The following is a 15923-nucleotide window of genomic DNA, read 5'->3' as shown; positions in this document are numbered from 1 at the left end:
AAAAGACAGTGCACTGCCGGTAGGACTCGATCGCCATGAGACGAAACAAAGGAAATGACCTGGCTGAGTCACTCCCATGTTTGCCCAGGCGCCCGGTTAAAAGAGCACCCAGGACTACGTCAGCGATGGCTACCAGTCATACTGCACTGTCTGCTGCCAAAACACAATAAACTGCTGCTGTGAAGCAATTCAGTACCACGTGTGCCAGCACGCTGGAGACATACGGTGACGGTTAGGTGAGCGGGCTCCATGCTTGCCATGGTATGGCATCTGCACAAGTAACTCAAGAAAAAAGGCGCAAAACGATTGTCTGCCCTTGCTTTTACGGAGGGAGGGAACGGAGGCCTGACGATATGTATCCAGAACCCATGACAATGTTTTAGCCCAATCAGGCACTGGGATTTCTACCCAGAATTCAAATGGGCGGTGGAGAGTGCAGGAACTGTGGGATAGCTACCCACAGTGCAAAGCTCCGGAAGTCAACGGTTGCCTCGGTACTGTGGACACAGTCCGCCGACTACATGCACTTAGAGCATTTATGTGGGGATACACACACTCGACTGTATAAAAACGCTTTCTACAAAACCAACTTCTATAAATTCGACCTAATTTCATAGTGTAGACATACCCTACCTAACATAATCCCATTTATTTATAGATAGCTGGTAAGCAGACCACCTGGCCAAAAATGCTTCCTCCAAGGCTCTTAAACCTGCGACTTTTGACCAACAGAGAAAATTATTAGCAAGCAAACACCCAGAATGATTTTTTCCCCATTGAAATCAATAACAAAATTCGCATTGACTTCACTGAAGCCAGTATTTCACCTTTAGATTCTTAGAGTGAATCCTAATATGTAAAAGTGAAGGTTAAGAAAATGAACATTGACAAGGTATTAGGAGGTGGTCAGGGAAAAAACCCTTACTTTCTGGTTAAAATTAATAATATTGCTGACATTCACACAGTATTACACACTAAATAAAATTAATTTAACCCACAGGCAATATTGTAATGCTATTTTCTTCAGTCTCTGTCTATGTTTGTATAATAATGTATTATAATGTATACTGTTACATAAATAACAGGGACACCTATTCTGACAATTTTTTATTTGAACAGTTGATTATAGTTGTTTGTTAGTAGAATTTGTGTACTGTCACTTTAAAACTTCTCGTTATAGTAGTTACCACTTTCAAATTATAGACTTCAAAGCACTGTACAAAGGTGGGGAAAATATCCTTTTTCCATTCTATAGGAGCACAGTGGTTTGCTTACAATCATGCAGTGAGTCAGCAGAAGATCCAGAAATAGAACCTACATCTGTAGATTCTCAGGACAATTGTTTGGGGGCAGTTCCTGAGAGGTGTTGAATCTCTTCACTGCCTGATGGTGCCCATGGATTTTGCTGATGCTCAATGCTTCTCTATTTTGGCCTTTCATTTTAGGGGCCTTTTGAATCACAAGTTAATTTGTACTAAGTCACTGGTGAATTCCAGTTTGCAGGACAGCTTTGGTTTAAAAAAAGAGAGAGAGTGAGTGTAAGATGCACATTTGAAACTGGAGTCCCTGTCTTCTTCTACAGTAGCATATCACCAGTATGCTGCAAGTTGTCCAGTAAGATCAAGAAGCAGAGTTTAGATTTGATCATTCTGTATATTGTTAAAGCTAAATTCTTTTTAGAAAAGTGTTCACATCAGAAGACTAGATACACTTTCAACTCCAGGAGAGTTAGGATTCAGATGAAAACATCTCTAATTGCTATGTCTTCATCTGGTGGCAAAAGCACTTCCTGCTTAATTTGACATGATCACTAAACAGACAGGGCACAAAGACCTCAACAAAGAGAAGAACAAAGTGTATGGGCAAGATCCAACCCTTTTGTCTGTCTGAAGTGTCACATTTTTGACAATTTAACAGTCTTTATTTCATTCCTTACAGTTTTGATCTTTTGTCATGTTCTGAAAGAGGGTGGGTCAGAAAAATAAAATACACATTAAAAAAAGTCAATAATAAAGGAGATAGCTATAAAAATACATCCTGAGGATCCTCTTTCATAGGAAATTTGATCTGACGTAATGATTATTGGACTTACACCAGAACAAGACTATTAGATTCAGTGTAATTTAATTCAGCCTGATTTTGTCTACTGTTAATGCCTGTGAAAACCTATTATATTTATCTGTCAGATGTATATATGAAATGGAGGGAGGAGGAAGAGAAACAGCCCTAATAACTGATATCGTTTAATTTATTCAGGTGCGTGTTTGTGTGCAAGTATCACTTTTTTCTATTTATTTCCTTCTGAATTGTCAGTGCTGACAGCTAGAGAATGTTGTTTCCCTGGTAGTTTTGCAACTCTCTCGCTATAAGAGATAATATATTGAAATGGTGATTTCCATCAGAATTACTTGAATCTTGCAGGACAGTGCAACACTTTTCAGCTTTTATTCATATCTCCCTCAATTTCTCTGTAGCACTTCTATCTTCAGCACTTTATCATAAGGAACTGGAACCATGCTGATGGACACTTGAGAAATCCTTGAAATGAATAGGAAAGGGAAAGGCATGGGGATTGTAATGGAGTCCATTTGTTGCATATGTGCTATGTATATACCTGTCAACTATTCCCATATATAAGGATTTACTGTAATATGAATTTAGAATTATCTCATTTTTCCACTGGTAATTTACTTTCTTGTTTTTGGTCATGATGCTGTATTGTAATTCATTTCCTGCATCTAGGCAGGAAGTACTGGTTTGCATATGCAACCCAACTGGCTGCAATATGAGCTTAGAAAAAAAACAACAACAACCTATTATGGCTACAATAGAATCACTTATGCTGCAGTAAATTTGTGTATGTAAGTTCAGACTGATTAACATTGTTCAAGACCTTAGTACTGTATGCATCTAAGGGGGAGTTGCCCCTTGGCCTGAGCAGTCAGCCAATATTTAGGAAATTGCTGGACTGTTTCAGTTAGGAGAAAAAATTGATGATAGGAGTCGGGTATTTATTTGATACACTCCTGTTAATTTACAAAGACTATAACAAAATCCTGAGGACAGTAGAAACAAACAGGAAACAGTTTCCATGTTCAGAAATCCAAATTTAGCTGTCTGCTGGGTATCTCCTCACTTTCTGGGCTTCTCTCTCTCTCTCTCTCTCTCACACACACACACACACACACACACACAGGCAGCCAATGAATACTTCAGCCTCTGAATTTGCAATTAGTCTCCAGGGAAACTCCTTGGGCTATGTAGCTTAGCATCTTCTGAGACCTTGCCATGCTAACCAGTGCCTTGAGTGGTGGCTTCTATTGTTTCAGCTCTTACTAGACAAAGGGACAGTTAATTGCTTCCTCATTTATCCTGAATGAAGGATGATTAGTGTGCCATCAACTTTACTAGTTCTGTTATTGATGGTCTACATTCACACCTTAATTACATTAAAACCTTCATTACATCACAGACATTTTCTGATGTTTTAATGGGAGCTGAAGAAATTTAACAAAAGGTGGTGAGGGAACAGGTCTCCTCAGCTTTCTTCATTGCTAGCACTATCTGATGGTCTGTGTGTGAGAGAGAAGGAGACAGCAATCATTTTCATGTGCTATGATTAGAGTTCAAATGGGACATGCATATATGCAAGGTTCATAAGGCCACTAGCATGAGTCTCTCTCTCTCTCTCAAAGCTACATTTCTGTCTGCTATTTAGGTATTTATATTACATTCTAAATCCATGGCAGATGTTCCATGCTTAAGTGGAATTTATCAGTTTAATATTATTCTGATTATGCACATGAAAAAGATGCAAGATACATCAATCTCTCCTTTAGTCTGATTTTAAAGGGTAGGAACATTTTCATGTGAGAGTCTGTATTAATAGATTATAATAATATAATGCAAAGCTTAGTTATTTTTAATTTTCTTTTAACAAGCTTTACTGCTGCAGAGAACATAAAAGGTAATCATGATTAAAATGAAACTGGGAATTACAATAATTTCTGTGTGGAGAGATAGCAGTGTCTCTGTATTAGTCTGGTCAGTGGAAATGTGTATTCCATTCTAAACTCTGTTTCCCTTTGTGGACCTAAGCAATCATTTAATCTCATCTGTAAATTGGAGATAACCAACTTCCCTTGTAAACCTCTTTGAGATTCAAAGGTACACTATAAATCCAAGTCTCCATATAAACTTCTAAGAGAAGTCAGCTGCGAACCTTTTTCTTGTCCCTGTTTCCCTATCCTTGCAATTCCCCTTTTCAGTTGGCCTCATCCCTATATTTGTTGGTGTCCCCTATGAGGCCCACTGGCTAGAACCTCACTCAACCACTTATGTTTGGTGGGAGAAGCCAGCTGTCTCCTTATCAGCATTTTTAGAAATGATAGAATACATCATATTCTCTTAAATTATAAATTAATCCCAGTCTCCTTTGCTCCTCTTTCTGTCGATGTCAACTAAGAAAATTTCTTATATTGTATTTCAGTCTAGGCAGATGGGCTGTCCCTACTTGTCAGGGACACTCAAATTATTATTGCTTGTTAATGCAACATTCATGTGAATATGAAAAGTGCAAGGATTTAGGAAGTCATGGTGCAGACAGAGTAAAAAGGAAACCTCTGCTCTGAATGTGCTAGTCAGGAAAACTGGAAATCTCCTGATCTCTGTTATCAGGGTCAGCATCTTGTGTTAGTGAAGCAATTGGACAGTGATTGTGCTCATACTTCAGCATCTCTTGGAGTGACATTAGAGATGAATTTGATGTCACAAACTGCCTTTGAGTTGAAAGTGTGCAGCCAAAAGAGATACAGGGGGCTTGAATAGATTTCCATGTCTTCTAATAATAGCGGACCACTGCCAAAGTAAGCCCAGTCAACTCCTCCCTATCCTGATTAGGGAAGTATTTGCAACTGTCCCCCTTTCCTCTTGGGAATGTATGGGCAAAGCATCAGTATTATTCGGTCTGTGTTTGTGAGAGAGACTGGTCATCACAGTTCTGTAAATTTTGCAACTCTCCCCTGGTGTTTTTGGATTTATAAAGCCATCGCAACACTACTTGAATAGTTCTGATTACAAAATATCTTATATTGGTAAAATGGTAAATAGCTTTAATTACTTTCAAAAGTGCCTTTCCAATGGTACAATAATTTCTTTCTACCAAATTTATGGTCCTGCTTTTAAATGCTTTCTAGTTCTTTGTTAATACAAAGCTGCACCAAATCATCAAAAGCTTGCATCTAAAGTGATTAAGGCTCCTAAATCCTATGTTCAAATGTGACAGGCACTTAGTAAAGCACCTAACTCCTATTGAAATGAAACACCAAACCTAACTACATTTGAAAGTCTATAGAATTTAAGAGTCTAGGTGATTAAGTCACTTTTGAAAATAGATTTAGGCTGTGAAGTCATTCAAGCCTGAATTTGCAAAAGGGACTAGTGATTTTGGATGCCTCAATGTTTCAATCCCCAATGAGGGACACATCAGAGAGGTCTGAGCATCCATCCTGTGAAAATCAGGCCCCTTGAAGACATCTCAGTGTAGGCATCCAATATGACTAGTTACATTAGAAAATTTTACCCTATAACTAATATAAACAGTTTAAAATAAGGATAAGAAAACAGTTGAATGGTCACAAGCTATGACAATTTACACCAATTAAGGATTTGCTCCCATGTGGAAAACCAAACTGACTCAGTTTCCAGTGATAAAAATATTCATGACATGGAAGGTAAGAATACTTCAAAATCTCTTCATAATATTGCTATGATAGCACCAACACACAATCCAATGCCGCAATCCTTTGTCTTAACCATAACAATGGGTGAAGCACAAGGGCCAGTTGAAGACTCGGTTGCCTTCCCTGTTTGAAATTGGTATGTGAGGACTGCTTGATAGGTGGGCCATCCCCCAGTTTCAATCTCATGTAGTAATAGAACAGTGAAAGCTATGTTATTTGTTGGCTTAGGAAAACAAATCTTGATTCTTTATCAAATTCTTTTTCCCAAAAATCTTTTCTGTTCCACTGAACAGGGACAAAAATCTATACTCTAGAAATTCACCTACACAGCAACTGTTTCACCTAGTTAATGTCTGTCAAGAGGATTTTCAAGGACTGAAACAGCAGAACCTGTTGACTGGAATTTATCAGAAAGTTATTTGTCATAATGAAGCATAAACCCAACATGAATTTGCCCAATGTACCTGCTAATGGCAGCTTAATAGCCCAAATTTAAGCAAAAAGTGTCGGGCTAACCAGGTAACTAAGCTTTCTCCCTTATAATCATTTATTTCAGTCTCTTTATCTTGGTGTCAGGTTGTTTCCTGAAGTTACTGAATGGCTATCATTAGAAACTTGTGACTGATTAGTTCTTATGGCTCATTATTTCACTGTATCATCATTTAATAGACCTGGTTCCCTTGTTTGCACTTCTGCCAACTCAGGAAAAATGAACTCATTTTTTGATTGATTAATTTCAAACCCAGTCAGGCATAGAAGCTTTAAAGTTCAATTGGAGCTCCACTTTTGTTGGGTTTGCATTCTGCTTAGCAGAATTTCTGCACTGGAATGGACAGAAGGAACAGAGAGGAAAAAGTGTAAAAACAAAGCAAAGAGTGGGCAGGGTAAAAACTAAGTACAGAGAGACTTGAGAAAGGATCAGAGAAACACAACATATTGAGAAGAAATATACATTACTATTTAAGACAGGACACCCACTTGTTCCATCTTAGCCTCTGCGGAAATGAGATCTTCTCTACCTAGTACATTGCACATTCTTCTCTTATTTTAACTACTTGTATTAAATCCTGGTCAAGTTAAAACTATTTTAACTGAATCTCCTGAAAGGAGATGAAATCCTAAAGGAGTGGGATGACTGGTTTTGCAGCAGCATTACTGAGAAGGATCTGAGAGTTGTGGTGGATCACAACCTCAACATGAGTCAACAATGTGATGCTGTTGCAAAAAAGCAAAGGCAATGTTCGGTTGTATTATCAGAGGTATGTCATGTAAGCCATGAGAGGTAATAGTACCACTCTACTTGGCACTGGTCAAGCCTCAGCTGGTGTACTGTGTCCAATTTTGGTGAAAGCTATATACAAAGGATGTGGAGAAACTGAAAAGGATCCAGTGGGATGGAATGCAAGCCATAGGAACAAAGGCTGAAGGAACTGGGTATGTTTAGTTTGGAAAAGAGGAAATTAAGGGGGGACATGATAGCAGTTTTCAAATATGGCCGTTGAAAGGTTGCCATAAGAAAGATAGAGAAAAGTTGTTCTCTCTTGGTTCATACAGCCTGTGCATCCCTAAATGACACAACATGTAGACTGAGATCCATGCTAATAACACCCAAGGAAACAGATCATTCCAGTGAGGGACATGCTGTGTAACACTGCCTTTTCTCTGACGCTGGAAGGACACATGCCTAGAAATATTAACACGCTCCTCTGCCCCAATGCACGTGCACACACACACACACACACACACACACACAGTCCTGAGAGACATGGTTACCTACAGTTTCTTCTGAGTTTATTAAATGTATAGGTTATTGTGTGAATGGATATATTTTATCAACATTGTGGGTGGGGAGTGGAGAGCAATACATGTAGTGGTGCAGGGTGCACATTTACTGTTCTGTAGAGGCAGGATTAAGGGATTTATGCGTTATTTTATCTTTGGCTGCAGTGTAATTACCAAAAAGCCTATCTAAGAAGTGGTAGCCAGCTCTGACAATGGAGCTCTGAGCCAGACACACCTGGAGGTGCTTCATTATGTCACCCAAGACAGATGATGGAGCAAATGGATTGCAGGCATAGGCTTGATGACAGAGGAAACAGGATCAGTTTGCATAGCAAAGGTATTCTAGGCTGAGGCAAGCTGTGAGGTCATAGACATATTAGCAGTAATCAATAAATCCATGTGGTGACATCTACCTGCACGATATTAATGTGTGAGGATGAGAGTGATGGAGGTGCTGCAGGCATTGGCCAAGAAATGACAGGAGTTACACAAAGCTATGCCCCCTTGTCCTTATCATTTGAAGGATACTCACTTCCCTATGCCGAGCAGTCTCTCCAGTGTGGGTCGAGGACACTTGGCCAAGAGAGTACCAGGCTTCTGGTTGCCTATACTGCATGCTTCTTTCTCTTATGACAGTACTATCTGAAAAGATCCCATCTTGCCCCTATTGATCATATCAGCACACCTTCCTTCCGACCACTAATCATAGTTTTGTAGTCAGACTCTTATCTCCAGAATATTTTCCACATTCCACCACATACAGCAGAACTTTTCAAGTCGCAAAACAATGACAAATATTTCTTGTGATTGAACCTGATGGGGAAGCACGTGGCTAGAATTTGTGCTCAGGCTGTATTCTCAGCCCGTGTGCTTCCAGTGTGGGTCAAAAAAGGACACCTATGCTAGCATCAGGGGAGCAGCCTGTAAGAATTCACTCTCTGAGGTATTGCTTAATTTTTGCACTTCTCTGTGCCCAATGTGCATTGGCCAAGTGACAGTGTAGTCTGTTACCTCTGCTGAAACTTGTCATATCTTGTATATAGAGCCATAACAGCACCTGGCAGCAGCCTTTCAAAGAGTTCCAGAGTAAACTTGGCAAGTGATTCTTCACACATGCTGTACCAGCAGCACCCCTGTAGCTGGAAGATTTGGAAGTCTGGCCTTTTCATTTCATCCTGTTATTAGCTTGTCTAGCTCTCTGTCCCTGCAGCAAAATTATAGTGCTATCATCAGCTTCTACCCACTTCACACACCAGCACTCCTAACCCACCATTTTACAAAGACACACAGAGTGGAAATATAAGCACTTATCACATTTTGTGCAGCTGTTTATCTTGGCACACTGTGATCTGGGGTCAGATTTCATTATGACTCCTTTACACCACTATAAACCCAGCTTTTCTGCTTTGTGTAAGGCAGAGTCCCTGTGTAGTGCAGGAATTGCATGAGATAAACATGACATTCACAAAATTAACACAGGGTCCCCACACCATTTTCCATCTTTATCATTAAAGATTCTCTATTGATATGTTTTCCTCTGATCTCTCACATTAGGAATCATTCAGTAACAGCCAACAGAGAAAATATTGCTAGTAAGTAACAGGTATGTAATAAAGCAGCAGGAGCCCATGAGAGAGATGATGAAATGTGAATTTCCACTTGGAATTCACCAGTGTGAAATCCCCTAACACACTGGAAGACACTGGAGGAAAGCCATCTCCGATTTAATCATCATGAAATTGATGTAACTGAGTGAAAAAAGACAAACTGTTTAATTCCTTCAGGCTTTAGATTGAGGCTATTTGGGAAAGTAATTTAGCAGTTAGTTCTTCTATTTTCTCCTCTTGTCTGTAATATGTCAGGATATTAGGCCATCAGGATGTAAGGAGGAAGCTGAGGGAATCAGCAGACATCAGTAAAAATGATTCAGTGGTGTACATCTATCTTTTTTATCTTTTTTAAAGAACAACCTAGAATAAAGTCTATAAATTATTTCTCACACATTATTATTAATTATTATTATTATTATTATTATTTTGTTATAGGGAACTGATGCTGTGTAATGGTCTTGCACCCAGCACCACACTTAATGTTGTGGAATGGGGTCCATGGAAAGTTGCCTCTAGACTGTTTTTCTAGGAAATCCACCTTATATTGTTAAGATGATGCTGGGTTTTATCTAGTGAAACTGACATCACACAGGAAAGGAGCAGCCTTCATTCACAGGATAAAAATGACATGAGAGCAGAGAGCCAGCTCTAATGTTCAGAGATTTGGGAAATTGAATTAACATTATAAAAGAGCAGAGAGATGATCGCAGAGATGGTATAAAGAAAAGGAGTACTTGTGGCACCTTAGAGACTAAAATTTATTTGAGCATAAGCTTTTATGAGCTATAGCTCACTTCATCAGATGCATTAAGTGGGCCCACTGTATTTTCCACTGAATGCCACAAGTACTCCTTTTCTTTTTGCGAATACAGACTAACACGGCTGCTACTCTGAAACCTGTCATTATGCAAGGAGATGGTATAGAATCTGAATGAGATACTGTAGAAGGAGAAAACTTAGGTTTACCTATGTGTATCTCTCTGTATTATACAATCAATATATATTACTCACATACATGATGTTTATATATGTGCATTACAGTATGTGCATTACAGACAGTATTTACTTTAAAAAGGGATTAAGGCTTTTAAAAAATGAGTCATAGAAATGCAGTTACAATGTGAAAATATTTTTAAAATCCTTTGAGTTGCAAATTTGTTATTGAGAGTTCTTTTTTTCTGAACAGTAAATCTCATTTGCCATAAATAATATTTGGACTAATACCATTTACACACTGATATATTCATCCTTTCTTGAAAGCATTCTTTAGAAATGCTGTGGAAAGGTCTGTATATTGTATTGGGATTTCCTACACACATCAGGCTCTATTCATCTGAAAATTAAGCTCCACAGCTGGACCCTATTTGCAATTCAGCAGGATGAAATTAAAATAACTGTAACTACAGAATGGCACTTTTTAGGCTTTTCATTTGACTGCCACCCACCACTATAGGTCCAGAGGTATTTGCTTACTGTATTGTCTATATAGGGTCATCACTGTGTACAGTATCAGGGATAATCCCCCAGTGTCGTTCTGTGTGTCTCTCCCTCTTCTCAGCTCTTTGTCATACCAGCTGCCTGAAGTAAACTAAAGAGTACAGAAAAATAAAATTTCCAGGTTGCATGACACTCTGATGCAGGGGAAAGAATTTCTCCCTTTGCTTATCGTCAAGAAAGTGACACTTCTTTCTTTACACCAAAGCTTAGCTGAACAATAGATGACTCTCATCATTTAATGAAATGTAATATTTATAAAGTGCTGATTACGTGATTTGCACTGAACAAGAAACAGACGAATACACAATCCCTACACTGAAGCATCTACAATCTCAGGCAAATTGTGGGTGCACAAGTAGAGGGGGGGGAAAGGATGAAGGAACTTCAAACTTCTCTCCTGTAACCTCACACAGTAGCCATCCAGTATAGCTCTCCCTGCATTCACCTGAGGACCTTCTGGCATGTTGCCCACTTCCCTGCTATGGGCAATGAGCATATGACACAAGCCCTTTAAGAGCTGTTGCAGCTGTCATAACATCTACTGTGCTTCCCTAAGGAGGCAGCTCTGCAGTGCCCCAGCAATGGCCAATGTTGAGCCATATATAGACAACAGTTAAGACAAATTGCACTGGCAGGCCCAGAGGACAGTTCAGTCTTAATTTTTTGTTTTAATAATAGTGGGTGGGTGACAGCACCTTTTATAGAGACAGGACAAAATTTTCACAAGCACCCAAGTCCCATTTGCACAAGTGTTTTGCACATATAGGCATTTAAGTCCCATTGATTTTCAATGAGATTTAGGCTGCTGAGTGATTTAGGCATACTTGAAAATTCTACCAATTGGTGTAGTATTTGTGAGCTATATGGAAGGAGGAAGATTTGAGGAGGGAACTAAAAGAAGATTGAGATACTAGGGCCACTGGAAGAGGGAAGATGGTCAGAGAAAAGTGGCTGGAATGGAGGGAAGATGAAGAAAAAGGAAGAGTTTTCTGGATTAATTGGAAGAGCCAACTGGCCAGGTGGAAAGTGGTGGGCAATGAAATCATAGGTGTAGCTAGAGGCAGAGTTATACACAACATTGAATGGGATGGATGAGATTCATAGATTCATAGATACTAAGGTCAGAAGGGACCACTCTGATCATCTAGTCCGACCTCCTGCACAGCGCAGGCCACAGAACGTCACCCACCACTCCTATGAAAAACCTCACCCATGTCTGAGCTATTGAAGTCCTCAAATCATGGTTCAAAACATCAAGGAGCAGAGAAGCCTCCCTCCAGTCAACCATGCCCCATGCTACAGAGGAAGGCAAAAAAACCTCCAGGGCCTCTCCAATCTGCCCTGGAGGAAAAATTCCTCCCGACCCCAAATATGGCAATCAGCCAAACCCTGAGCACATGGGCAAGATTCACCAGCCAGATACCCAGGAAAGAATTTTCTATAGTAAATCAGATCCCATCCATCTAATATCCCATCTCAGGGGATTTGGCCCGTTTACCCTGAATATTTAAAGATCAATTACTTACCAAAATCCCATTATCCCATCATACCATCTCCTCCATAAACTTATCGAGTAGAATCTTAAAACCAGATAGATCTTTTGCCCCCACTGCTTCCCTTGGAAGGTTATTCCAAAACTTCACTCCTCTGATGGTTAAAAACCTTCGTCTGATTTCAAGTCTAAACTTCCTGGTGGCCAGTTTATACCCATTTGTTCTTGTGTCCACATTGGTGCTGAGCTTAAATAATTCCTCTCCCTCTCCTATATTTATCCCTCTGATATATTTATAGAGAGCAATCATATCTCCCCTCAACCTTCTTTTAGTTAGGCTAAACAAGCCAAGCTCCTTAAGTCTCCTTTCATAAGACAAGTTTTCCATTCCTCGGATCATCCTAGTAGCCCTTCTCTGTACCTGCTCCAGTTTGAATTCATCCTTTTTAAACATGGGAGACCAGAACTGCACACAGTATTCCAGGTGAGGTCTCACCAGTGCCTTGTATAATGGTACTAAAACCTCCTTATCCCTACTGGAAATGCCTCTCCTGATGCATCCCAAAACCGCATTAGCTTTTTTCACAGCCATATCACATTGGCAGCTCATAGTCATCCTATGATCAACCAATACTCCAAGGTCCTTCTCCTCTTCCGTTACTTCTAATTGATGCGTCCCCAGCTTATAACTAAAATTCTTGTTATTAATCCCTAAATGCATAACCTTACACTTCTCACTATTAAATTTCATCCTATTACTATTACTCCAGTTTACAAGGTCATCCAGATCCTCCTGTATAATATCCCGATCCTTCTCCGAATTGGCAATACCTCCCAGCTTTGTATCATCTGCAAACTTTATTAGCACACTCCCACTTTTTGTGCCAAGGTCAGTAACAAAAAGATTAAATAAGATTGGTCCCAAAACCGATCCCTGAGGAACTCCACTGGTAACCTCCCTCCAACCTGACAGTTCACCTTTCAGTAGGACCCGTTGCAGTCTCCCCTTTAACCAATTCCTTATCCACCTTCTGATGTTCATATTGATCCCCATCTTCTCCAATTTAACTAATAATTCCCCATGTGGCATGGTATCGAATGCCTTACTGAAATCTAGGTAAATTATATCCACTGCATTTCCTTTATCTAAAAGATCTGTCACTTTTTCAAAAAAGGAGATTAGGTTGGTTTGGCACGATCTACCTTTTGTAAAACCATGTTGTATTTTGTCCCATTTACCATTGACTTCAATGTCCTTAACTAATTTCTCCTTCAAAATTTTTTCCAGGACCTTGCATACTACAGATGTCAAACTAACTGGCCTGTAGTTACCTGGATCACTTTTTTTCCTTTCTTAAAAATAGGAACTATATTAGCAATTCTCCAATCATTCGGTACCATTCCTGAGTTTACAGATTCATTAAAAATTCTTGCTAATGGGCTTGCAATTTCAGGTGCCAATTCCTTTAATATTCTTGGATGAAGATTATCTGGGCCCCCCGATTTAGTCCCATTAAGCTGTTTCAGTTTCGCTTCTACCTCTGATATGGTAATATCTACCTCTATATCCTCCTTCCCATTTGTCATGCTACCATTATCCCCAAGATCCTCTTTAGCCTTATTAAAGACTGAGGCAAAGTATTTGTTTAGATATTGGGCCATGCCTAGATTATCTTTAACCTCCACTCCATCCTCAGTGTTAAGCGGCCCCACTTCTTCCTTCTTAGTTTTCTTCTTATTTATATGGCTATAGAACCTTTTACTATTGGTTTTAATTCCCTTTGCAAGGTCCAACTCTACTCGACTTTTAGCCTCTCTGACTTTATCCCTACATCTTCTGACCTCAATTAGGTAGCTTTCCTTGCTGATCCCTCCCATCTTCCACTCCCTGTATGCTTTCTGCTTCTTCATAATCACCTCTCTAAGATGCTTGCTCATCCAGCTTGGTCTACAACTCCTTCCTATGAATTTTTTCCCCTTTCTTGGGATACAGGCTTCCGATAGCTTCTGCAGTTTTGATTTAAAGTAATCCCAGGCCTCAACTGCCTTTAGATCCATAAGTTCTTCAGTCCAATCCACTTCCCTAACTAATTGCCTTAATTTTTGAAAGTCAGCCCTTTTGAAATCAAAAACCCTAGTTGCAGATTTATTTTTGTTAATCCTTCCATTTAGTTTGAACTGAATTAGCTCATGATCACTTGAGCCAAGATTGTCCCCTACAACCATTTCTTCTATGAGGTCCTCGCTACTCACCAAAATTAAATCTAAAATGGCATCCCCTCTAGTCGGTTCAGCAATTACTTGTTGAAGGAATCCATCAGCTATCGCATCTAGGAAAATCTGAGCCCTATTATTATTACTAGCACTGGTCCTCCAGTCTATATCTGGGAAGTTAAAGTCTCCCATGATCACGCAGTTTCCATTAGTATTTACTTTATTAAAGACATCAAAAAGGGCTCTATCCATAACCAAATTAGATCCCGGAGGTCTATAGCACACCCCAAGCACTATCGTAGGAGAGGCTTTACTAGTTTTCTTCCCCAATGTAATTTTTGCCCAGACAGACTCTGTCTTATCCATTGCATCGCTTCTTATTTCTTTACATTCTAACTCATCGTTGATATACAATGCTACTCCACCCCCTTTACCTTTGTTTCTGTCTTTCCTAAACAGCACATACCCTTCAATACCTGTAGTCCAGTCATGACTACTATTCCACCATGTTTCTGTTATCCCTATAATATCTGGTTTCACTTCCTGCACCAGTAGCTCTAGTTCCTCCATTTTGTTACCTAGACTCCTTGCATTGGTGTATAAACATCTTAATTTTTGCTGTTTGGCCTCGCTCACATTTTGTACCCTATTAGGCACAGTCATTCTACAGCCAGTATAACCTATTAGACTAGTATCCACACCGCCCTCGCTCCTTATATACATTCTCCTACCCATGGCTGTATCCTTTCTTACTTCATCTTCTTCCCTCTCAATGCTAAAATCTGGCGTGGAGATTTTCCGGACATCTCCCATCCATCTCCCCCCAATTCCTAGTTTAAAGCTCTCTTTATCAGTTGTGCCAGCCTCGATCCTAGAAGTCTATTTCCTTCCCTACTCAGATGAAGTCCATCCCGAGAGAACTGACCTCTGTCCGTGAATGCCTCCCAGTGGCCATACATCCCAAAGCTCTCCTTATAGCACCACTGCCTAAGCCATCTGTTGACAGTCATAATCTTGTCACACCTTTGTTGCCCTTCTCTAGGAACAGGAAGGATCCCACTAAAGATCACCTGAGCCTCAATTTCCTTAAGCGTCTTCCCCAGCCTAGCATAGTCTCCCTTGATACTTTCCAGCGAGAATCTGGCTGTATCATTTGTTCCCACATGAAGGATAATTAGGGGATTCTTTCCCGCTCCCTTGAGGATCCTTTTCAACCTCAGGTCTACATCCCTTATCTTAGCACCCGGAAGACAGCACACCCTTCTATTCTCAGGATCAGCTCTAGTTACAGGCCTGTCTATTCTTCTCAATAAAGAGTCCCCGATCACATAGACCTGCCTTTTCCTGGTGACAGTGCTATTCTCCAGTCTCTCCCCTGTTCCCTCTGGCTGCAAGTTCTTTCCATTCCTATTTTCCCTTACAATTCTCTTCAACCCATCCTGTATCCTCCTGGGGCTCATATTTGGTGTAGTCTCCCTTGACTCTTCCCCTTTTTCTATAGGGCTAGCCTCTCTTCTCTTCTTCCTTACCCTTCCACCTTCAGCCACTACCTGCTGAGCCCCTTCTTCATTTTCCAACTCTGCAAAC

This window comes from Dermochelys coriacea, chromosome 2, assembly GCF_009764565.3.
Source record: "Dermochelys coriacea isolate rDerCor1 chromosome 2, rDerCor1.pri.v4, whole genome shotgun sequence".
In the NCBI taxonomy this organism is placed as follows: Eukaryota; Metazoa; Chordata; order Testudines; family Dermochelyidae; genus Dermochelys; species Dermochelys coriacea.
Note: the sequence above shows the minus strand (reverse complement) of the source record.